Source organism: Natator depressus, chromosome 2 (assembly GCF_965152275.1).
Source record: "Natator depressus isolate rNatDep1 chromosome 2, rNatDep2.hap1, whole genome shotgun sequence".
In the NCBI taxonomy this organism is placed as follows: domain Eukaryota; kingdom Metazoa; phylum Chordata; order Testudines; family Cheloniidae; genus Natator; species Natator depressus.
In genome coordinates, this window is record NC_134235.1 from 239,054,414 (window position 1) to 239,080,972 (window position 26,559).

At 41.5% G+C, this 26,559-nt stretch overlaps 1 long non-coding RNA gene across 1 annotated transcript in view; it reads left to right on the forward strand.

The window, feature by feature from the left end:
* The window catches only part of LOC141981785 (uncharacterized), a 56,164-nt gene that overhangs the window by 27,561 nt on the left and 2,044 nt on the right, over positions 1-26,559 (forward strand). The window contains exon 2 of the long non-coding RNA XR_012637918.1: positions 3,728-3,852. This is a non-coding gene — a long non-coding RNA (uncharacterized LOC141981785). The remainder of the gene's footprint in view (positions 1-3,727; positions 3,853-26,559) is intronic.

A 26,559-nucleotide genomic window follows, 5' to 3' on the forward strand; every position in this document is an offset into this window, starting at 1 on the left:
TCACAGTTCCCTGTGTTGCTGAGGAGATGCAGGGAAGTATTCTTATTAATTGGAGTTTCCTAAGCATGGAAGACTTCATGCACTGCTGTAATCCAGCCAAGAGGGGATGAAGTCATGACTAACTGAGGCCATGTCTGTGTCCGCCAGAATGGGATACAGTTTCCTAGCCAAGTGGAAGTGGTAGTAAGCCTAACTTGTGGATACTGCAATGTGAGAGCTCAGCATCAGGGAGGAATCCAAGAGTACTCCTAGACTACAGACTGACTCGATCAGTTGTGGTTGTGTATTTTCAACCACCAGAGACTGCACTGTAGTTGCAAGCTCTTCAAAATACTTTCCTCTGCTCACCAGTGGCAAGCCTGTCGTGCTCGGGTTTGGCTTCAGCCTACAATTCTTCATCCAAGAGCTGATCTTATCCAAGCACTGGTCCATCTTGGTGGTAATAGGGTGGTCATATGTGGTGAAGGGGCATAGCATCTGCATAGTGCTGGCACTTGCATCCATGTTGACTGACCAGTTCACCTAGAGGTTGCACATAGATATTGAAAAAGCCTGGAGAGAGAATTGATCCTTGTGGAACTCCACATTAAAACATTAACCTACTTTACAAAGTGGCAACACTCTTAGGCTCTTAAGATTTTGTTCTTTTTCTCCTTTAAAAATAACCAACATTTTGGACTAACCTGTATCTTTAAATGTTTCCATATAAAGATTTTTCTTTTCATTGTTAAGTATGACATTTAAAGCCTGATCCAGAGCCCTCTGATTTTTCCACCGACTTCATTGGGACAGACTTTGGATCAGATACACAATATTGTGAAATTTCTCTGTTTATGGAGTTTGTATAGATGTTTGTGGTAGCATTTTTAATAAAATAAAACAGATGACTAGTAACTAAATTTATCGCTGGTCATAAATTAGTCATGTGACCAGTCTGTAACAGAATTACCAGTATTTCCATATTAATACTGCACAGAGTAACATCTCTTTGTAAACCTTGTCCAGCAAACAGAAATGAAATATGTACTGTTGTGAAATTCTGTTTTTTTAATATATATTTACAATGTTTGAGTGAGGCTGCAGAAACAGAGGAAGAAATAATTAAAACATACAGAACAGTTTGTTCCAGATACGTCCCTCTCAACCCTTCATGATTGTGCAAGTAACCACAAAATATTTGCTGCAATTGCTCCTTCTTATGGACAATGTTATTGTTTTATTAAACTGTCATTTGCTTGCACAGGTCAGATTCAGTAATGCAGTGACTATACATTAAAACAGTGATGCCCCCTTCACATAGTAAGTGCATACACCTGCCAGGTGGGATTTTTCAAAAGTACTCAGCATCGGCCTAATTCTGCTCCCATTGATGTGAGTGGGTAAAGCTCCCATTGACTCTGCTCTCATGTTTATAAACACAAGTTAGGACCTACTGAGTTAAAGATAGTCATATTAAACCTGGGGGTAACCATGATCAGCAAATACATTGGTAAGCAGGAGTGCTAGAGATGACTGAAAAATGCCAATTATTTTTGCGGCAAATTTAGAAAAAAAGGGGGGGGTGTTTTAATGTCTTAAAGAAATGTTGGTTTTAGGGGGAAAGTGTTTTTCTAACTGATTTTTTATCAAAGCTCAAAACATTTTACTAAAAAAAAATATGTTGGTTTAAAAGGAAAAATATTTTGGCTCAGTAATTTCATCCAGCTCTGAATTGCTAAGTGGTGATTAGAAGCATGTTAATTAAACCAGGTTATAATATATTTTCAAACATCACTCATTTTCCCAGTGTTGAAAAACCCTTTACTTGGCTCCCCCATTGCCTGATTCTCCCCTCACATGGAAATTACTTATAACTTGTGGGGAGGGAATTGGGTCACCAGTATCACCAGTGATACTACTATGGATTTGTCTTGATGCCCCTAAGCTACAACACAGCTTCAAATGTGTTAGTTTGCATCTTAAAGAGCATCAAGAGGGCTTTTCTGTCTTGTTAGGCTAACTTGATTGAGCTAATATGACTGAAACCTTTTGCCCATCTAAACAGAGCTTTAGAGATATAAGAGGGGAGAAGAGTAAAAGGGGACAAAATAAAGACATACAAAGTAATGAACAGTGTAGAGTAGATCAGGAACTTCTGCTCACCATTTTTTCAGACTTCAAGAAGGGGACTTTCAGTGACATTGAAAGGTAGCAAATTTAAAATGGGTGAAAGGAAATACTTTTTCACGCAATTCACAGCTTGCCTATGGAACTCATTGACACAAGTTATCATCACTACCAAGAAATTAGCAGGATTCTAAAAAGGATTGGACACTTCTGTGGATAACAAAAATATCCAAAGTCATACTAAGAATGATTTTGAAAGGTCCAAATTTTGGAAAGGAGATAAATCCTTATAATTCAAGCAATAAACCAACCTTGAACTAATAAGGGTTAGGATGACTTTGCCTGTGGACAGTTTAGTCTGTATCTGCCTCATGCAGGGTTTCTTGTACCGTCTTCTTGAGCATCTGCTACTGGCCATTGTCAGATACAGTTTATTGGACTAGATAGAAAACTGGTTTGATTCAGTATGGAGTTTCCTGTGTTCCTTCCTTTTCTCAGTAAAACGGCTGCTAAAAGTAGTCTAGAAATACCAAGTGGACTAGAAATGCCAAGTGTCATTAAAGATGAAAGTTTTATTTTGAGATACGTTATAAAATGGATTTGTAGGAAGTTGCTACTTTTGTGTTTCGGGCCTGTCTTGCTGTCATTGGAAGAGGTTTTTTTACTAAATAACGTTGTCATGAACATCACTCAATTAAATGTTAGATGTCTGCCATTTTGAATAAGATGCCAAGTGTATCCCAGTTAGAGTAATTATAAGTTCCAGTACCATTATGTTACCTTTGTTTTTCAGCAAGTATGTTAAGTTATATATAATGTCGCACACACAGAATACCAAACCGGCACTAGTGCTTGAAACCACATGTGCGAACGAATACATTTTTATAACCTCATCAAACCCTGGGGAATATGTCAAGCATTAAGTTGATGCTGCTCTGCTGAATGAGATGACGGACTGGAGAGAAGCTCCACTAAAAACAAAAAAATGACAACTTGTACCATACAGGATTTCTTGACAAAAAAGAATGCCGTTTATTTTGCTTTATTTTTCACCAATGTGTGCCATTCAGTTTAGGTTATCCCAGCTCGCTCCCAGTTCTTGGAAGAACTGCAAGTGCATTTGAACATAGGGCTTGCTGGTGGAAGCTGGCATAATCCGAGGCCCAGGGAAAACCCACCACGGGTTTTAGGGGAACAATGGTTAGGGTGCTAGCCTGGGACTCAAGAGATGTGGTTTCAATTCCCTGCTCTGCTGCAGGTTTCCTGTGTGACCTTGAGCAAGTCACCTAATCTCTCTGTGCCTCAATTTCCCATCTGTAAAGCTGGGTATTATGTACTTCCCTACTTCACAGAAGTCTTAGGATAAATGCAGTAGATTATGAGGTGCTCAGATACTATGGTAACAGGGACCATATGAGTACCTAAGACAGATAGGGGCAGTGTAACAGAGGGAAGAAGGCACTGGCAACCCTTGTTCAGTTGGAGGCCTGCAGCGAGTGCAGGCCCAGGTGTGCATGGAACTGGTTTAGCAGGTTGTATGGCCAGAGTGATTCAGCAAATGCCACTGACCAGGCTCCTATGACACGCCTGCCACAATTTAAAATTACTTCTCTTTCCATAGAGCCCAGGAGAGGGTCAGAGTTGAAACACACACCACCTACCTCCCCTCAGGAGTGAATTCCTTTCAACTGGAGTACATTGCCTCCAGAGGGTCAAGGGGATGTGAACTGACCCAGCTGAGGCAAGGTGAGCAAATAGTGTATTTTGTTGAGCTTTTGGTCAAAGAGGTTGTGAACACTTGGCAATGCAAAAAAGTAAAAAAAAAAAATACAGGGCCAGCTCTAAATTGGCCTCCTTTGAAATCTATTGAGAGTGTAAATTCGCCTCCTTTGAAATCTATGGAACTATGTTGAGTTTGTCCAGATGAGATTCTAGCCCAGAAGCTTGATTCAAAATCTGAAAAACTTGGCTTTGAAGAGAATATGAAACATGGATGTGGGCTAACATCAGACAATGGTGGCTCTCATGAATGAAGCGAGAACTCTGAGGTGACAGTATTTTCTAGTGGGATCAAATGAGCAACCAGCCAATCCGTCATTGAAGAATTTCTAAATCTTCCTTTATATTTGACTTGAATTCTCAACCTCTATCTACAGTACAATTATAATGCAATTCCTCTAATTCTCTTACTGAGTTACCCACCTTCTGTGACCAACAAAGCTTTTCGCTTAATCAGATAATGACAGAAGACAGTCTTCAAGTTGACATTTGAAGCCAAGTTTTAATAAACAGTAAACCAGTAATGCTTAATTGGCCAATTAAATAGGGTTGGTTCTGTAGAGGGAATGCCATCTACTAGTTAGAGCAGAGGACTGGAAATCAAGACTCTTGGATTCTTCTCCTGGGTCTGCCATTCACCCATTTGGCAGCCCTAGGCAATTCATCAATTTATCTGTGCCTCAGTTCACACTTCTGTAAACCTTTTTTATCAGTCTGCTACCTACAGAAATGTAGGATTGTAATATTGCCTCTCAGTTTTATTGATGGCTTGACATTGTCCTAACAATATATTACCTGTTTCTATAGGGAAATTCATGTTGAATTGTGGTGTTTTGAGGAGCTATGTGTCTTTAATGTTTAAAATCTAAACTTATTGAGATCTCTAGATTTTTCCCCCTATACTGTGGGATTTTCAGTAAGAGTCAGAAAAAAATTGAGGGCACCTGTCTCAAGGAACTCTTCCACTTACAGCAAGGTCTTTACTGGTGGTTGCTTGGCTCTGTGCCCTCTGTTACTGGTATGTGCCAGTTTAAATTCACACTTTCAGTAACTTTGTTGCCTTCCTGGACTTTCTTTAGTCCTTGGCTTTGTATACCCTGACTACTGCTCTCATGACCATTATAGACTATTGCTGAGCACCCAATAAAGTAATCGGAAGAAGATGTTACTGGGTTAATCCAATGTGAATCTATTGTGTAACTGTAATGACTGGGTTGTTGATGGACAGCTGTATCCTCCAGTTACATTCTATCCAAACTCTCTCTTTCAGATCAAATCCAAATACATCATCTTCCATCAAGGCTGTATACAGCCCTCTCTCTGTGTTCATTTAGTATCTTGTTTCTCACCTATTTCCCTCTTGGGTTCTGTGCTCCTCCAATGACATTTTCCTTAATGTCTCTTTAATTCTGTCTCTTGCAAACACTTCCAAGCCTTTGCTGATGCTGCTTCCATCACATGGAGTATCCCCCTTCGTTCCAGTTGCCACACAACTTCCTTCTCCTCCATCAAATCCATGTTGAAAACCCAGCTCTTTATACAATTTCTCTGACATACCAACTCAGTCCCAAAACTAGCCACTTTCAAGAGGCAAAAGGTGTGTTTAAAGGAGTTGATATTGTATGGGAGATTTGGGGACAGCAGACTATTTCCTTTTGTCCTGTTTTACAGGGATGGTATCCCACAGAAGTGTAGCTTCCCAGAACCCAGTAGAGCCCAAAATAATATTGGCTGGAAGGATGCCACTAAGATACCTTACTTGCTTATCAGGCCAAATTTTGCCTCCTTTTATTCATTTTGAGTAGTACTTAATTTCTTGGGCTATTGAAGTCAGTTGAGTAAGGGCAAGTCTACACTACAAAATTAAGTCGACCTAAGTTAGGTTGACATACAGCCTGCAGTGGTTCAAGGCCACATTATGCCCCCTCTGTCAGTGGTGCGCGTCCTCACCAGGAGTGCGGGGCAGGGGTGGGGCCTCATGGAAGGGGTGGAGTGGGGGCGGGGCCAGGGGCAGAGTGGGGATCGAGCACCCAGGGAAAAGAGGCGAAGTCAACACCTATGGGCTCTGACAGCTGAAGCCTCTCCCGACCTGCCTTGGGGCCAACAGCCTGAACTGTCAGCCCCATGCGAGGTAGCTCCAGCTGTGAGCCACGTGCAGGGCTGACAGCCAACAGGCGATGTAAGTAACTACATCAACCTAAGTGTTACGCCTCTTGCAGTGGTGGAGTTATTAGGTCGGTGTAGTGGGCAACTTACATTGGCGGGAGCAACATTGTAGTGCAGACACTTAGAGTTAGGTCGATGTAAGTTGCCCTACGTTGACCTAACTCTTTAGTATAGATCAGGCCTAAGTTGTTAATCAAGGATAAGGTTGGCAGAATTTGGCCTCAGGAAGTTGAGATCTTCGTAACAGGAAAGATACAATTCCAGCCCAGCAAAATACACATGGTCCTCCCAGAACTGATTGATTTCACACCTAGACTGGATTCCTTTTTCTAGGTGTGAATTATGTGTCATGATTTAGCCACAATATCATCTCATATTGCAGCTTTTGAGTACTTGCACAAGTGGTATCTTCTCAAAAGCTGGACAGTAATAGTCTTTTAATGTAGCATAAAGTGTTCCACGATCCTCTTATACTGGCTGAAATTCATCCATTCCCCCATGGCGCTATGTTTTGTCTCAGTTCCTACACAGAGGTATTTCACTAGCTTATCTCTTTTCATTACCATTTCAGGGAAGAAAGTGTTCCATTGCCAGCTGATAAAAAAATAGGGTGAATGACAGTAACAATTTTATTAAAGAATCTGGCTTTAAAAATATGAATGTAGCTGGGGTCACTTATCTTCCTATAGCTTCTGCTTATGTGAAAAAACCTCTCTTTTTATAACTGCTTGTCAGTTGAATAACAGAATGGGGGGAGCCAACTTGAAAGACATGGGTGATTGGTGAGATTGAAAAGAGCTTTACAATCAGAATTCTGGCAGAGCGCAAAAAAGAAATTGTTTGGCCATGAAGAACGGAGCCTACTTTAGAATTCCCTTTTCTCAGCCAGATAGCATGCATCACTGTTCATGCATTCTCTTGACATTGTATAGAGGACTTCAGAACTGCCACCCAAAATTATCCTGTACTGTTTAGCTCTATTTATGATATTTGTTTGGGGTTGAGGGAGAGGGGAGAGTGAAAGCTCTAATACTACTGACTATAATGGCATGTGGTTAAATTCCATTCCATTTATACACTGAATCTGTTACGCTTTTCTTTTCTTCAACCTTACAACACCCATTTTACTTAATTAGTTCTTTCTATGTACATTTTCAGAAAAAGGCAGTTTTCCTATTCTGTCCCCTCCTACACCGTATTGCTCCAATTTTTTATTTTTTTATTTATTTTGCAAAGGAAAGTGTGAGTATAAGTGAGAAAAAGAAAAGAAACGAAGCCTTTTGCAGGTGTGTTTTGGATTACAGTGATAGAACAATGGGGTAGCCTTCAATTAACTATATACCCATTCATGGACATTGTTTGTTCCCTGGTTTCAAATGTTATTTAATATTTGAAAACCTTGCCTATTACACAATGTACTCGGTAATGAGAATAGGCTTTCAATTCCAACTGAACTCCTCTGTACTCACAACTGACGTCCCAGTTTTTAATTATTTTTTAATAGTGAGCTTTACCACCATCTCCTAGCACAAAGGAATCACAAAATGTATATTGTTAACTATTTCACAGCAGTGAGATGAGTTTCACTGCATGGGGGATCTTGTTAATGGCATGTGCTCAATTTCTTCTAGCATATAAATCTGAAATGCTAAATACTTATATTTCCATAAATCTTATAGCTTTAAAAGGACGCCATCAAAGTAGCTTTCATCATTTTAAAAAACTACCGTATATGTAACCCTTCTGCCAGGTAGACTTGGCAGCAACAAGGGCCAGGTTCAATATCTAGGGAGTTCCTCTTAACGATACAACACAGAACCAGCTAATCTGGGGAAAATTAAATACCATCCTTGGGAACCTCTAAGAGGCAATACTTCCCCTCTTGCAAGCACTGAGTCTGTGTATAGCAAAGACAACTTTTAATTAAAAAAAGGGAAAGGAACCTGGCATTAATTTGGGAAGAAACCACAACAATGATTCGAGAGCACATGACCATGAGAAAGACACCCACTGCAGAGTACGTTGAACAGTTTTCTTTGCTTCAGATTCTCACCTCATGATGTGAAAGTCTGACAAGACAAACAAACACCCCAGTATCCTCTCCCTCCACCACACCCCACTCACAGTTGCTGTCCTGGGTCAGCAAAGACACAGAGTTCAGAGGTGTGTTTGCCTGAGTTCACCACCCACCCCGGGGTTGGAGGAAAGGTGTCGAGCAATGCCTCAGCCACTGATGCCTCCCTGTTCACTCTGCATTGCTGCCTGCTGCCACCATGGTGCTGGCAGAGCCAGGCTTAGAGGTAGGCCACCCAAGCTACTGCCCAGGGCACCCTGGTCATGGGAGCACCATGTGGCAGTGCAGAGGTGCGTGCTGCCAGCGTAGTGTCAGGGCAGCACTGCATGGGGGATGCCCAGATTTCTTCCTGCTTCCTCCCAGTGGAGGATCATGGGGGGCAAGCAGTCATGCACAGATACTGCTCCCCCCCACAACGTTCCTCCTCACCCCCGCCGGGGCTATGAAGGGGGAGCAAGGAGCAATGCCAGGGCTCCTGCATTCCAGGTGACTTTCCCCACCTGGACTGTACTGTGAGGTGAGCATCAGGAGCTGCTGCTTTCCTGCCCTCCCCATATGTAGCCCAGGTGGGGAAAGTGACCTGGATGCAGGGAGCTCTGATGTTGCTCTCTGCTCCCTCCCTCACAGCCCCCTAGGGAGGAGCAGTGTTCTGGGGGAGGGAGGGAAGCGAGCAGCAATGCCAGCCACTTCATGCATCCAGGTCAGTTTCCCCATATGGGTGCACGAGGGGGTGCAAGGTTTGGGGTGTAGGGGGGAGTGCAGAGATTAGGGGATGCAGGAGGGGGTACAGGGCAGGGTTAGGGGGCAAAATGCAGGGGTTACAGGTGAAGGGGGGTGGGGAATCTGGGGATCCCGCAGGCACAATGTGGGGACACCCACTGGGGGCCGGGGGCAATGGGGTGGGGCACCATGCCCGTGGGGGCCAGTGGTGCCAAAATACAAGTTTACCCAGGGAGCCATTTTCCCTAAGGTGGGCCCTGGGGGCCGTCATTCACTCCACCGCTGCGCCATTGGCTGCTGTGTTGTCATTCACTCACTGCTGGCTGCTGCATCATTGTTCATTCTGTCGCTACGCCACTGTTCACTCCGCCATCATTCACTCTGCTGCCATTGACTGGGATGCGCTGTGGCTGTCTCTGCTACAACCGACCTCTCGACTGCAACGTCTTGAGGTCCCACCACTTCACACCGCCCTCAGGGGTGTCAGCAGCTAGTGGGGAAACCTCACGGCTCATGGAGTCTCTTTCGCTGAAAGTGCTGTCCCACAGCAAGTCCAAGGCTTAGCACTCTGCCCTGGTTACCAGTGACTTCAGCTCTCGTGATCACTTTACAAAACAAAAAACTCGATTGAGTCTAATCGGCTCTCTCTTTAAATAGTGGAGAGGGGAAGAGTCAAATGGCACCTAGGACCCTTAGGCAGAGCCCACACCACCAAGTAGGAACACCCATCCTCACCCTCTCTCCCCTTTCACTGGGATTTGGCATGCTGAACCCCTGCTTAGCAAGTGCAGTTCAGCTGAGGGTGACCCCCTCAATCAGGGCATGCTAAACACAGTTCTGCTGCCCTTTACTCATACCACAAGGATAACAACATGCCATTACCCTTGCATTCAATACTAAAGTGATCTGTAACCCAATACCAGCCAAAAATGATCACTCTGGCAATACAGCTTTGTCTGCTGAATATCTAGGCAGAGTAGGTGTGTTCATATAAATACGATCTGGTCCTGAAGTCCTTCTCTTCCCCTCTACCTCCACCCCCACCCCAGCTCATCACTAGGTGCCAGGGAAGCTCTCATTCAGATCCTGCTTACATATATATTTTTAAAATCTGCTGGATATGAAAACCTTTGCATGGCGAACAGTGACAATTCTTTTCTTTCTGAAGAAATGTGTAGGCACAGAGCTGCTAACTAGGGAACAGTGCTACCACTAATTTTTCTATTTTTTAAAAAAACCTAGGACAATCAGCATTTGAACTGCTTCTTAATCCTAAAGTTCGCCTGGGAGGTTTCCCCTGGGATAGTTTTGAGCAGCTTCAGGACTAGGGCTGGTCAAAAATGTTCAGAGAAAACTGTTTTTAGATGGAAAAGTTGGGTTTTGATGCAATGAAATTTTGTGTGAAAAGTATCTGTTTTCCATGGAAAATTTTGGGTTTTCAATCAAATTTTCAAAAATTCATAGAATCATAGAATATCAGGGTTGGAAGGGACCTCAGGAGGTCATCTAGTCCAACCCCCTGCTCAAAGCAGGACCAATCCCCAATTAAATCATCCCAGCCAGGGCTTTGGCAAGCCTGACCTTAAAAATATCTAAGGAAGGAGATTCCACCACCTCCCTAGGTAATGCATTCCAGTGTTTCACCACCCTCCTAGTGAAAAAGTTTTTCCTAATATCCAGCCTAAACCTCCCCCACTGCAACTTGAGACCATTACTCCTTGTTCTGTCATCTGCTACCACTGAGAACAGTCTAGATCCATCCTCTTTGGAACCCCCTTTCAGGTAGTTGAAAGCAGCTATCAAATCCCCCCTCATTCTTCTCTTCCGTAGACTAAACATCCCCAGTTCCCTCAGCCTCTCCTCATAACTCATGTGTTCCAGTCCCCTAATCATTTTTGTTGCCCTCCGCTGGACTCTTTCCAATTTTTCCACATCCTTCTTGTAGTGTGGGGGCCCAAAACTGGACACAGCACTCCAGATGAGGCCTCACCAATGTCGAATAGAGGGGAACAATCACATCCCTCAATCTGCTGGCAATGCCCCTACATATATATCCCAAAATGCCATTGGCCTTCTTGGCAACAAGGGCACACTGTTGACTCATATCCAGCTTCTCGTTCACTGTAACCCCAATGTCCTCTTTTGCAGAACTGCTGCCGAGCCATTCGGTCCCTAGTCTGTAGCGGTGCATGGGATTCTTCTGTCCTAAGTGCAGGACTCTGCACTTGTCCTTGTTGAACCTCATCAGATTTGTCTAATTTGTTGAACCTCATCCTCTAATTTGTCTAGGGCCCTCTGTATCCTATCCCTACCCTCCAGCGTATCTACCTCTCCTCCCAGTTTAGTGTCATCTGCAAACTTGCTGAGGGTGCAATCCACACCATCCTCCAGATCATTTATGAAGATATTGAACAAAACCGGCCAGAGGACCGACCCTTGGGGCACTCCACTTGATACCGGCTGCCAACTAGACATGGAGCCATTGATCACTACCCGTTGAGCCCGACAATCTAGCCAACTTTCTATCCACCTTATAGTCCATTCATCCAGCCCATACTTCTTCAACTTTCTGGCAAGAATACTGTGGGAGACCATGTCAAAAGCTTTGCTAAAGTCAAGGAACAACACGTCCATCGCTTTCTCCTCATCCACAGAGCCAGTTATCTCATTATAGAAGGCAATTAGATTAGTCAGGCATGACTTGCCCTTGGTGAATCCATGCTGACTGTTCCTGATCACTTTCCTCTCCTCTAAGTGCTTCAGAATTGATTCCTTGAGGACCTGCTCCATGATTTTTCCAGGGACTGAGGTGAGGCTGACTGGCCTGTAGTTCCCAGGATCCTCCTTCTTCCGTTTTTTAAAGATGGGCACTACATTAGCCTTTTTCCAGTCATCCATTTCCATTGAAAATGTTTGGGCCAAAACCTGAAAATTTTCATCTGAAAACATTAGGTTTTTGGTTTTTTGACCGAACATTGAAATTTTCTCGGGATTGGGGGAGAATACATTTTCCAACCAGCTCTACTCAAGAGTGCGGTAAAGTACACACTGCTGACTGTGGCCCTAAGGCGGCTCTCTTCCAGCTGAGGACTGCTGTAGTTCAGCAGCACTCTGGGCCTTTCTCCCTGACCCTCGAGAATAGCCCTGGCCTACAGGAACTGGGAGAGAGGTAGGTGCACAAGTATCAGAATTGTCCTAACGACATACCATGGATAGTCCCAAGCTTTAGCATAATTTGGGGCATGGAGTATCCCATTAAGGCAAACTATAAAACAGAGACATGTTTTAAGCTTTGGAATGAGAGACAATTGTGCTGTTACTGGGTGAAGGTACAATAAGGATGGGCGGTGACGCTCACTTGGCTGCTAGAGCTCTAACAGGCACATTTCCAAAACTGGCTACTGATTGGGAGGGCCTCTGTTTTGGGATACTCACCTTGAGACACCTTTGGGCCTGATTTTCAGAAGTGCAGTTCCCTTTAAGTTCAGTTGGAGTTCCTGGTGCTCAGCACCAGCCCAAAGGGACTCAGAAATATAGGCAACCAAAGTCAGTTTAGACATTTGGGCCCAAGTGTGTAATGTCCCTCCTGGAGAGAGCCCAGGAATTTACCTCAGTGATATTACAGTATTTTCTTTGGCATGCAGCCAAGATTTCCTTGAGTCACTTTTAAACCCTGAATGCTTCCTACTGTGCTGTGCGCTGTCACTGGGCTGCCATCACCTTTCCAAGCATGTTTCTTAATGCAATAGTCTTGTAAGGAAATTTTCCAGTTATGAAAGTGGAGAAACAGGTAGGTACAGTAAACACTGAAAATCCAAAGGCAAGTCTAATCTTCATTCAAACTTGTCTAACTCACCATGAAAGTGACCTTTGCTCTGATCTGGAGAACAATTTCACTTATCTGTAAATGGTATTTCTCTGATGGACAAGGGCAATATTTTTCTTTATATGTTTTCACTTGACAATAGTGGTTCTGTGCCGGAGCTCAGAGAGTATTTCTAGCCTCCCCCTGCAATGGTTTAAATCCACTTCCTCCCATGTAAATTTCTGCAGAATTTAAACTTCCCTTTGATATATGCTAAACTCCAGTTCTTCTGGCTGTGACGGTAACGTTCAAAGTGTGATCAGTTGTAGTGCTCTCTTACCAAGCCTACATACAGACAGAAGAAACAGCACCTGGGGAGTTGTAATCTGTCCAGTTCATCTCAATGGAATGCTCACTCTGAAGCCTAAGTGTGACAATTTATATGTCAAAGCTCTTAACTATTTCAGTGCTGACCTTTTTGGCAGAGCTATCTAGGTAATGTGCTTATCCTTCCTTGTTGGATGCAGTGTGCATGTCAATAGGGTGGAGTGGGGATGGATACGGTAGGCTGTAGTGGAGTTGGCCTCTCCCCCAGTCCTATATGTTTAAATGAAGTGTGCTGCTATAAGTGACTGAACCCTGCCATGCTGTCCTGTCTTTCCTTTCCTCTGACTAGGCTTACTCTTCAACTGAGTTTCCCTCCCTGCTGGGGGAGAAGGGGAGAAATGAGCTTCTCCATCCTTTGATCAAAAAAGAAGAAAAAGCTTTTTCTTAAGCACGTTTTACCCTCTCACCACTCCTGCAGCTGATGAGCTCTTGTTCTCCATGTCCTGAGCTAAATAAATGGACAGTAATCGTCTTTTAATGTAGCATAAAGTGTTCCATGATCCTCTTATACTGGCTGAAATACATCCAGTTAGGGTGTGATCACAAGACTGGAAAAGGCCTGAGATTTACTTAGACTGATTTGGAGCATGGGACCATTTTTTGTTCTGTGTTTGTAGAATGCCTAAGACAATGTAGCCCTGACCCATGGCTGGGGCACCTATGTGCTATTGCAATGCCAATAATAAGTAATATTAATAACAAAGAAGAGTGTTTATTTTCTCTGAACTGGTTCATCCATTTCTATTCCAGGCACATACATTTTTAGATTTTATAATTTTATTTCTATGTCTTGATTGTCACTTCAGATGCCCTGGGACTGGCATGTTCTGCTTTCTCCCTATCTTTATGAGGGGGCGGAACATAAACTCAAAATAATTAGACATTAAAAATATGGAAGGAAAATGTTTTCTCCTCGTAATTTGAATTCCCCATGAAAAGCACTTTTTAGATCTGTTTGTTGTTAATACATGTGTGGGTTGTTAACTCTTAGTGGATTAATGTTGATTATAGTCTGAACTGATTAAGAAATCTTGACCCAAAGTACAACTTTATCTGCCATTCATCTGAATTACTTCCACTTGTGTCAGCACTATTTAAAAGGAATCAATGAAGATTTCTGAAGAAAAAAGCTTTGTCATCTACCTTCAAATGGACTAAATTAATTAAACTTCTGGAGCCAAATCTATGACACTTCTCATATATTATTACTTTTCATGGATTTGCTGCTGACATTGATTGAGACATGGAGATGAGCCTTTCAAACAGGATGCAACAGAGATCTGTTTTTTATTTAATTTTGAATGTATTTATACAGATTAATCTCAATGGGATAAACAGTAGAAATGTTCTGCATGAGCCTACAAAAATCTGGGCAGCCTCCAAATGCGAGGCTAGAGAAGGTTTTTTGTTACCTTACACAGAAGGTAACAAAATTCTCTGAAATCTCATTCACTTTGGCTGGAAATGACTTCAACAGAGACTCCCCTTCTCTCTCTGGACTATAAATGACATAACATACTGGGAGGGATTGGTGGCTGTGTAAGGATCACAGTTGTTAGAGACAGAGAACAGCAATTAGCTCACCAAGTCCATCCCATGCAAGGTAAGGATATAATCTCCTGTCAAAAGGGTGTTTCACGTATTACACATAACCACAATTGATTCATGCTGAGGTGATTAAGGTTAAATGCAAACAGAAGCATAGGGAGAAATCTGCCACCCCTATTAACATTGGACTAGATTGCACCTTACAGGTATAGCTCATATTAAGGGGCACCATTAAGCTGCACCATCCCTGAGGGAGCAGTCGCGGATGTTCTGCCTCAGAGATACAGGATGCTTCCTGGAGCTCTCTCACACACACACACACACTGTGCATCTGCTACAACACTTTACTGGAGTACAGTTTACTCCTCCTTTCACAGCCAACCAGCTCCACTGACAGATCAGAAGGGGAACTAGAGCCATGACCCTGCCCCATCTCTGCCACTCCCAACCCTCTCGGAGCTGCTGTGTACCCCAGGAGAGTGGGGACCAAACAGTCTCATGCTTCTGAGAATGCTGGAGTCCAATTCATCGAGGCCCTTTTACAGGCTCCACAGAGTGTTGGAGAGGCTGCCCCCACAGCATTTTCACATAAGAGGCACACTGAGCAGCAATTACTTTCACAAGCAGTTTCATTGTCCTTTAAATAAGGCTTGCAAAATCAGGGCCTTCATGATCTACTGCCAAGCTGTAGGACCAGGCAAAAATAAGTAAATCAGGAGTTTTGAAAAGCTATGTACAAGTACCCATGTTCCATGTTTGTATAGCACCTAGAACACAATAGAGTGCTTGACTCAGACCCTTAAGTGGTACCTCAGTTAACCAAATGGGAGAGTTCAGGCCTGATTCTCAGTTGTAGGAAAGCTTTGGCATTGTAAAGGCATCAGAGCAACATAAAGGGGACTTGGCATAACTGAGAATCACAACCAGAGCACATTCAATTTGCCAGTGTTAATTTCCTTTAATATTTTTTCCCTAAAGTTTGGAAAGAATATTCTTAGTGCTGGAATATCTCGCCCAAGATAACAGAGAAGAAGAAAATAAGCAACGTGAAGAATAATGTAAATGTCCACTTTAATTATTTCTGTATCTTTACTCTAGATAGGTTTGTAAAGCTAATTGCAAAGATGATTAAGACAAATGCTATGAGTCACCACTTAAATAGTTTTTAGAATAGAAGAAATGTTGAGAACAGGAACAGGCGTAGTCTAGGCTAACATATTTTACCAATAATAGATTTATTTACTGAAAGGTCAACAAGGGAAGGGAAGGAGCAAAAACAGAATGCTTGACTCAGACCCTTAAGTGGTACCTCAGTTAACCAAATGGGAGAGTTCAGGCCTGATTCTCAGTTGTAGGAAAGCTTTGGCATTGTAAAGGCATCAGAGCAACATAAAGGGGACTTGGCATAACTGAGAATCACAACCAGAGCACATTCAATTTGCCAGTGTTAATTTCCTTTAATATTTTTTCCCTAAAGTTTGGAAAGAATATTCTTAGTGCTGGAATATCTCGCCCAAGATAACAGAGAAGAAGAAAATAAGCAACGTGAAGAATAATGTAAATGTCCACTTTAATTATTTCTGTATCTTTACTCTAGATAGGTTTGTAAAGCTAATTGCAAAGATGATTAAGACAAATGCTATGAGTCACCACTTAAATAGTTTTTAGAATAGAAGAAATGTTGAGAACAGGAACAGGCGTAGTCTAGGCTAACATATTTTACCAATAATAGATTTATTTACTGAAAGGTCAACAAGGGAAGGGAAGGAGCAAAAACAGAATGGCTGGTAGAAAGTTGCAGGCAGAGTGACAGAGGTTATGTGAAATCACCAGAGAATTGTGAGTCAAGGTCTCCCTTGTTTAAAAAACAAAACAAAACTCTTCATTAGCAGTGAACAACTTGCACCTAGAAGGAATTTTTAGCAATTCTTCAATAACTGATGAACTTTGTTATGAATTATCAAAAAGTCCACTGCTGCAACACAATATTTTAACTAACCAATAAAAAGAATGGTGTTATTTCTCTATGTACTGGGAACCACATGCCCTCAGACCTAAGTTTTCTCATGAGAATCTTTAGTGCACATGTGTTTTGCCTTGCTAGTTTCCTTCTGTGGCTGGTGAGGATGGGACTTCCTCTTCACCTGCATGGCATCCAGGGCCATGTCAGACCCACACCCAGATTTCTCCACCAGCTGTAGGAAGTGTGACAGTTTGGATCAAAGAAACCCCCTTGGGGCTGCCAACTGATGTGCCAAGACTACTTCTGCCCCTGCTTTCCTGCCCTGGCAGCTTGGGACTTCAGTGCCCTGCCTAGTTTGAGCCAGACTCACTAGCCTGCTGCAAACCCAGACCCAGGTCTGAACCACATCCCCTAACAGCTGTAGGCTTAACTGAAAGCAGCTTAAGAAGTGTTCCTGTCTTTAGCTCTCAGATGCCCAACTCCCAATGGGGTTCAAACCCCAAATAAACCCGTTTTATCCTGTATAAAGCCTATACAGGGCAAACTCATAAATTGTTCACCCTCTATAACACTGATAGAGAGATATGCACAGCTGTTTGCTCTCCCCCTCCCCCCCAGGTATTAATACATACTCTGGGTTAATTAATAAGTAAAAAGTGATTTTATTAAGTACGGAAAGTAGGATTTAAGTGGTTCCAAGTAGTAACAGACAAAACAAAGTGAATTACCAAGTAAAATAAAATAAAACCCACAAATCTATGACTAATACACAGTAAGAAAACTGAATACAGATAAAGCCTCACCCTCAGCGAAGTTCCAATAAGCTTCCTTTTACAGACTAGTCTCCTTCTAGTCTGGGTCCAGCAATCACTCACCCCCCTGTACTTACTGTCCTTTGTTCCAGTTTCTTTCAGATATCCTTGGGGTGGAGAGGTTCTCTCTTGAGCCAGCTGAAGATAAAATGGAGGGGTCTCCCGGGGTTTAAATAGACTTTCTCTTGTGGGTGGATACCCCTCCCTCCCTATGTGTAGAATTCCAGCTACAGGATGGAGTTTTGGAGTCACATGGGCAAGTCACATGTCCATGCATGACTCAGAACTTACAGGTAGCAGCCATGGTTCACTTGCTACCTTGTATATCCTCATGTAGACTTCTTATGTTGATTGGAGCCTTCCAAGATCCATTGTTCATTAAGTGCTTCTTGATTGGGCACTTAACTTGCAAATTCCTTTCTAAAGAAGCTGACCAAATGCCACCCATTGGATTGGATTACTCCACACTGAACCCTCTCAACCCAAACCTGGATCTCCCCACACTAAGCCTCTCCACACTTGGATCCTGCCTTGCTGAGCCTGCCTGTCCATGCCTGGTGCACCTGGCATGGAGGGGCAGGGACCTGAGGTGTTGCTAGGGCAGGCCCGGTCCTTGCGCTGTGTCAGGGTTGGGTGCAGCCTCACCACTGAGTCCATGTCCCGGGGGATAGCTGCACAATGATCTCCCACCTCTGTGCAACCAGTGGCCTGTGCTCCCCAGTGCCATGCTGGAGCTTCCACATTTATGTGACAAATAAAATTTGCAGAATTTTAAAATATTAGGTGCAGAATTTTTAATTTGTTAGTGCAGAATGCCCTCAGGACTAATAACAGTGTAAATAAAAGGATTCTGTTGTTGGTTTCGGTTTTTTTTTGTTTTTGTTTTTTTTTGCTGTTCACTTGTTACTCATAACATGTGTGAAATTTACCACAGTGAAAACTGGGCTTAATGGGACTGAGGTGGTGAACAGGTTTCGTGTTGGCTTTCTGGGGTGAATACCACGCAAAATGATGAAGGAACCAGTAGATCACAGGTTGATATCATCCCTCAAAATGTTTCTGCTTGTTTGAGTATAAAGCTTACAGAGAGCAATATGTAGATTTCTTTCCATTTGTTTAGACTTTGTGTACTAGCCACCCTGCCCCCCTCCTTTTATGGATGTTTATGGCTTTTGGCATTCACCAAGTAGATCAATAGCATCAAGATGCTTTTAACATAATTTCTGGGAAAATTACTGACAGTTTCAGGCCATTCTGAAGGGAGGAGGTTGTGTGTCACCAAGTTGCTTGTCCATTCACTGCAAAGGCACAGGGATGAAAAACAAGCCAAACTTGACATTTTCTGAGACTGTTGTGTTGTTTGTCTCATGGAGAAAATTAGGCTGACAATTTAAAGTATGCAATGAATGGTATGTAAGCAATGCCTTGCCACTGATTTATTGTGCAAGAAGCCAAAGTGATCTGCGTGATTTCACAGTTCTAGAAAAGTTGGGTTTGCTGTAAACACAGGCCCAATAAAATGCATCTTACAAGCTAGTGGGATCGCAAGGTCACCCATGAAATATTTGTGGTATTGATACTTTCCCCCCTCAATCAATGCCAGACTAACAGCATGGGAAAAGTTAGGGCAGCAGCAATGCAAGCTTCCCCCACATTTCTCTATCAGTGTGCCTGGAATTCTGACCTGGAGGGGACCAATGAAGGTAGCTTGCTCTGCTGAGACTACCAACAAGGCTGCCAGCCCAAGTCAATTGTCAAGGCAGTTTTTATGATGTCAATCCTTGTCACTAGTCATTGGATTGAGACCATCAGCTCAGTTCACATATCAGGAAGCCATTAGATGTTAATGGCTTTTGGTCACTAACAACCCAAATTTGAGTTGGTGAAGCTTTATGGGCAAGATTCCTGCTCTGCTTGGCTCAGGAGAAAGGGAAGGTGGGTGTTAGAGAGCAGCTTACAGTCTTGAATCTTGGGGCTAACCTCAGCCTTGACACAACTTACAGCTGCTGACAGGCAGCTCTCAAATTTGCCCCTATCATCAACTGACCCTATTCCCACAGATAATTGCTGTGGTTCCCCTCCACCAGGCCTCATCCCTATCTTTCTCCCCTTCCTGCCGCTAATGTGCCCCCTATTTTGGGTGGTGGGCAGTAATAGAGGTATAAGCTTAGAGACAAAGCCCTGCACCACTCAAGGAGTTTTCTTATGCCAGGGAAATGTTGTGCTGGGCATTTGTAGCCAGATTACATCCTTTTACACCACCTGAGCATAAACTCTGCAGAGAAGATGGGCACGAATCTGCACATGGGGGAAAAAACATTCCTGATGCAGTAACTACACAGCGCTACCACAGCAGTATGATTCAAGAAAGCTTGGTTCAAAATAGAACAGTGGATCAGAATTTTGAACATACAACTTGTAACAATCTAACTGCTTGTTAAGATACCTAGAGTCCTTAGCACATTTGAGCTTTAAAATTTGTGTTGAAATACCTCCAGCTTAGTCAATGACTGTATTAAAATACAGAGTGATGGGGTGTTAGGAAATTTTATCATCAGCTTCTTACATCCAAGCAAAATCTCATTTTTGAGTAGGAAGTGTGAATCAGTTTGGATTCCAACAGTCACACAAATACACACAGTGAATCTTAATTAACAAGAAAGCAGCAGTGAGTAAAGGTTATTTTCTTAAATATATTCCAGAAAAATCTCGCAGGTTTATAGAGATTACAATGCCATTAAGTCATAATAGTAGAATGGAGTTCTTACTGAACCAGAAAACAAGCAAATGAATAGGGGCATTAGGATAATATCCTGCTGTGAAACCAATGGTTACAAATTGGTTCCCTCTAGTCAGAGTTGCCTTCTACTGCTTTAGATTCTCAGCAGCTTTTCATTAAGAACACTACGTGTGCCTCTTTAAATAAGGAAGTGCATGACCCCTTTATTTATGCGAATGAAGGTACAATGAGTCAGACACTGACTTCAGATTGGTAAATTGATAGAGTTGTTTAATGTTTTGTTTGTGTATGTGCTGGTAAAGTACTTGGCAAATTTCTGTACTGTACAGGGTGTGGCTATCTCCTGAGTCAGTCAGGCCCACAGGTGTTTTCATGTTATTTATTATGCATCTCATGATTAGAGCTGGTCAAAACTTTTCATTCAAAACATTTGACAAAAAATAGCATTTTTGTGGCGGTAGAAATTGCTGTGAGAAATGTCTGGGTTTGATGAATTTTGAGGCCAGAGGATACTGAAAAAAAATTGTTTTCAGGCAAATAGATTCATTTTTTAGTTGCCAAAATTATACAAAAATATGAAAGAGTTTTTAGGTTCTCATTTTTTTTGATGTAAGCCAAATGCTTTTGAAATAAAATTGTGATGAAAACAGACTTTTCCATTTTTATCAATTTTATTTTTCACGGGAAGAAAAAACAATTCCCAACCAGCTCTATTAATGATTTTCAGTTAGCTATAAAACATCCTGTGAAATGTTAATTCCCTCAACTCCTATTGATACTGAGCACCACTCAAGATTGGGATCTTGCCTCGGTAACTGTGCATATTCATTTTGCAGCTTATCCAATGGCATGTGGTTGTTGTAGGAATCTTCAGTGAAAGTAGCAACACCTCTATCTAAAAACTGGTGCAATATTTCTGGTGATCCCCCAACCAATGTTCCCTCTAATTTTTGATATGTGCACAAAAAAATTTCTTCTGTGCAAATCGTTGTGCTTCTGTGCAAATTTTTGTGTGCGTGGTATTTCACCGTGTGCGCAAGGTTCAGGATCTGTGTGCATGCACACATGCGCACAGCTTAGAGGGAACAGTGCCCCCAGCCTGTTTTCAGGTTAACTTTTGGTGAAGTATCTAAATCTTTGATTGTTCATCTGAAGCTGATCCATACAAGTCATAAAATAGCTCATACTCAGCGAAATTGGGAATACTGGAAAATGTACCAGTTTTGGAGTATGTTTGTCTCTGGACAGAGGTGAAATTAGAAAGTGCAGATATTTGAAAATGTGGGGAAATAATGTAACTATTTTGAAACTCTTTCAAGGTTAGGTTTCCCCCAACCCCGCTGTCAGGGTTCCTTCTCTACTCTGAACTCTAGGGTAGAGATGTGGGGACCCACATGCAAGACCCCCTAAGCTTATTTTTACTAGCTTAGGTTAAAAACTTTCTCAAGGCACAAATTCTTTGCCCTTGGAGGGTATGATGCCACCACCATGTGATCTAGACAGAGAATCAGGGAAAGGACTACTTGGAGTTCCTGTTCCCCCAAAATATCCACCCAATACCTCCTTTCCTGGGGAGGCTTGAGAATAATATCCTAACCAATTGGTTACAAAGTGGACACAGACCCAAATCCCTGGATCTTTGGACACTGAAAAAAAAATCAGTTCTTAAAAGAAGAATTTTATTAAAAAAAAAAAAGAAGAAAAGGTAAAAATCCTTTCTGTAAAATCAGGTTGGAAGACAACTTTACAGGTTAACAAAAGATGCACAAAACACAGAGGAACCCCCTCTTGCCTTAGTTTCAAAGTTACAACAAAACAGGGATAAACCTCCCTCCAGCAAAGGGAAAATCCACAAGTTGAGAAAACAAAGATAAACGAATACGCCTTGCCTGGCTGTATTTACAATTTCTGTAATATGAGAGACTGGTTCAGAAAGATTTGGAGGACATGGATTGATGTCCGGTCCTTCTTAGTCCCAAGAGCGAACGAACACAGAAACAAAAGAACCTAAAACAAAGCCTCTCACCCCTCCCCCCCCCCAAGATTTGAAAGTATCTTTCGTCCCCATTGGTTCCTTTGGTCACGTGCCAACCAGGTTATTTCAGCTTCTTAACTCTTTATAGGTAAGGAGGAACTTTAGGCTACCTTTATGGTTATGACACCCCCTTTTTCCCCCAAATTGGTTCACGCTTCTCTAGTAATAAAATGATCTGTCAGTCAACTGGCATTGTCTAACAGCTAGACATAATTTCCAGATATACCTCTTTGGGGAGAGCAGTATTTGCAGGAATAAGAACACACCTGGCACATGACATACAGAAATGGTTCATAGTTAGGACAATTAGTCAAACTCTGAATTAATCACAGTGCTCCAAACACTCAGATACAGAAGTGGCCAAGTTTCTGTGGCTTAAGTCAACCCCTGCTACGCAGTATAAAATATTACCCTAAATTCTTTTTGATAGAATCTCTGCTGCTGTAAATCAGGGTACTATTGAAAGCAACACTATTCAACTAGCTATGAATGTGGCTCTTTACAGTTATTCTCTTAATCTCAAAATCTGAAGCTTTATTTAAACTAGTAAATTATCCCTTATTTGAAGGGCCGGTACCTAATGTTGACTTCATTTGGATCAGGCTCATATTAAAAAGGCTGATATGGAAAGAATACTGCAAATCCTATTGTAAATAAGGAAAAACATGTTCTTGAAAGTTCTCCTGAACAAGCCAGAAATGCAAACAAAATCATAGGGTATACAGTCTGGCTCAACACCCAAGGGTGTGGTACATGCTGGGAAGAAAGTGTAAATGATAATAAATCAGAATGCCCAGAAGTTTCAACATGAATAGCATCAGCAGGGGTGTAGTTCTAGACAGAATGCCTATTGGTCCTGCCTTGCTGGAGAACATCTTGCAAATGCCACGTTGTGTCAGAAATGTACAGGTGTAAACAGAGCAGCCTGAGCAAAGCAAAGTCAGGAGGAATACAGGAGAAAAAATGATATTTACACTCATATTGCAATGGGGGTGTGGGGCCAGACACATGGATTTCAATTCTCTCCACCAAGAGTGTGTAAAACGTTAAATGAAAAGAAGAGGAATTGGTCAGATGTGGACAGATCATAATGCACTGTGATTTTTAGCCTCAATGATGAAGGAAGAATGGCAAAGAAGAAACTGAAATCAGAGGAGATGAATTAATGTCTCTGGGCCAGATTCTGTATTAATAAAAATAATAATAATAATTAATGTGACTATTTATTGATGTGTTGGTTGTTTATTATGGTAGCACCTTGTAATCTCCATCAATGATCAAGGCCTCTTTGTTCCAGGCACTGTACAGACATGTAACAAAGAAACACTCCCTGCCCCAGACAGCTTATACCCCAGAAGTCAAACCAGGCACAAAAGGGGAACAAAACAAACATGGGATACAAGGAATAGAAGTTGGTTTCACCTTTATTAGTAGTGTCATCACATGGATAATCATGAAAAACACAACAAGTAGTAGTTTAGTAACCTTTCAATATTTGGTTTGCAACACTTTGTAGTGTTTTGATGCCTGTCTTAAAGGGATTTATCAGGTTGTGTAGGCCCAGATCCTCTCAGGAATTCAGGAACCTTACTCCAATAGGAATTAGATGCCTAAGTACCTTTGTAAAAATAGTTTTGTAAAAAACACAAGTAAAACTGTCACAAAAATTAAGCATGCTTTCATGGCATTGTTTTAATTTAACTGTTCCCCTGTAATGTTTACAATGCAACTATTACAGAATTGTGCACATACATGAAAATCCAAAACTTAAACAGCCTAGAGACAAAGGAAAAATTTACTAAATAAGAAATGGGGGTGTTGCATTTAAATGTCAAATTCTTCAACTTAAAAATCAAAAAAGTTATTAGTAACACAGAAGGGGAAATGTGTGGGTGAGTGTTTATTTTTAATATATGGCCAGAAGTTTAGCTGGTGTAAATCAGCATAACTACATTGAAGTAAATGGAACTATGCCAGTTTTCCCCAACTGAATATCTGACCCATGGTTTTCAGCTTCAGGGGGTTTTTTTTAAGTAGAAGGAATGGGGAGGAAACAACCCTGTCTTCTACGCTAATTTTAAGCCATTTGGTGAAAAATCAGCTCTTTTTTTTTTTCACATGGCATAATACAGTTAACCCTATTATAGTGGCATTCCACTTATTATAAGTATCTTTAAAGAGATGTGTATCAATTTATTCTAGCAGTAAATCCTAGATTTACTTAGATCTTCACAAGATCAATTGTGGACCTTTCCAAGAGGAATGAATATTAAAGAGTTGATGTCTCATGCAGTGCCTGCAAAGATTAGAATAGCTTACTAGGTACATCAAAGATTTATCCACCTTAAGCTCCTACAAAAGAAGTTATTTTTTTTCCACACTTGCACATGCTATGCATGCATAAGCAAGTAATGTTAAGCTAAGATGAAGGGGAGGGGAGGTGCATCTGATGCCAGCAAAGACAATACACAGATGAGAGAAAGCTATTTCATAGCAGCCAGATGCCATTTTCACAGCTAACAGATGTAGGTGGAAACATTTTAGTATTAATGCAGGCTTATTTATTTGACTGTTCGCACTCTCTCTCCTTCCTCCTCACACACTTTAAACATAAAATTGGTTACATGATTAGGAGACAACCACCTAAGGAAAAAAGATAATATATTTTCTACAAATTGGTTTTATTTGTCATTAGCTGTATTGCATATTCTTTCAAATTAAATTCACAGTTAACAAAGTATATTTAAAGTGTTATCAAACATGACCACTGCTAATGGTATTTAAACTCAACACCAGTGACTGAGACTAGCTTGTGGATCAGCGTGAAGCTAATGTAAAATATGTTTTGCTAAGGAATGTGGTGGATCTGTCAAAGGGCACTGAAACATTCCCTTACTCTAAAGATCTTTGCCAAAGCCCACTGATGTCAATGGGAATATTCCCATAGAGTCCACTGGGCTCTAGATTAGGCCTTTAGAGCACACATTAATGAAGGGTACTTTTGCACATGTACCTTACTCCTTGATAGTGGTTGTCACAGCGTCAGTGAAGTAGGAGGGTTCTCTCAGAATTTCTGTGGGTTCTTCCATTCTGCAGTCTCCAAATTATGGGGCACTGGTGCAATTTTTCCTGAGGGACTGGAAGTGCTGCCCTGTTAATAGCTGTGTATGAGGCAGGAAATTCACCCATTCTTCTTTAAATTCATTTTTATGTTTCTGAGGATTTCAGAATACTTTACAGACATGTTTCACAATGCCACTCTGAGATTGCTGCTGTAGGTATTATCATCCTAATTTTATCAGTGTGGAAACTGAGACACAAAAGTCCTTTCCTGAAACCCTTATGCCTAGGCTATGGCACAGCGAACTAAGACCTTCACATGTGTCAGCCTGTGTCTTAATTCTTGAGAGCAATGTATAATATCCAGAGATCTGATGAGGCTTTCTGGTACCCAGAAAAGAGACAGGATGGAACAGTGGAGAGGGCACAGGACTAGAGGTTAGGATTCTTGGGTCTGCCACTGAATTCCTGTGGAATATTCAATAAGTTTTTAGGAGTGCAGTAATTTTGCATGACTCAATTTTTGGAAACTAATTTAAGAAACTAAGGGCCTGATTTTCAGACCAACAACTCCCGTTGAAATCAATGTGAATTGTGGATGCGGGCCATAGATGTCTTAAATGGGACAATCAAAACCCCATCCGACTACATACTTGACACGTTAGGTCTTAACCCATCTCTGCCTCTGTTTTCATCTATGTAAAATGGCACTTAACCTCCTTTGAAAAGCCTTTTCAGATCTATGATAGATCCTAATTATTTTTTATGTCTGTCAAACGATTAAAAAAATAATCACAATTAATCACAAGATTTAAAAAACTAGTTGCCATTAATCACAGTTTTAATCACTCTGTTAAACAATAGAACACCAATTTAAATTTATTATAAATATTTTGGATGCTTTTCTACATTTTCAAATATATTGATTTCAATTACACAATATAAAGTATACAGTACTCACTTTATATTTTTTATTAAAAGTATTTACAATGTAAAAAAACAAAAGAAATAGTATTTTTCAGTTCACCTCATACAAGTACTGTAGTGCAATCTGTTTATCATGTAAGTGCAACTTACAAATGTAGAAGTATTATTATTTTTTTTTTAAATAACTGCACTCAAAAAAACCCACAATGTAAAACTCTAAAGCCTACAAGTCGAAGCATGAAGGGGCATATGATTGTTTAGCATATCTGGCATGTAAATACCTTGGAACGTTGGCTACAACAGTGAGATGCAAATGCCTGTTCTCACTTTCAGGTGACATTTTAAATAAGAAGCAAGCAGTATTATCTCCCGTAAATGTAAACAAACTTGTTTGTCTTAGCAATTGGCTGAACAAGATGTAGGACTGTGTGGACTTG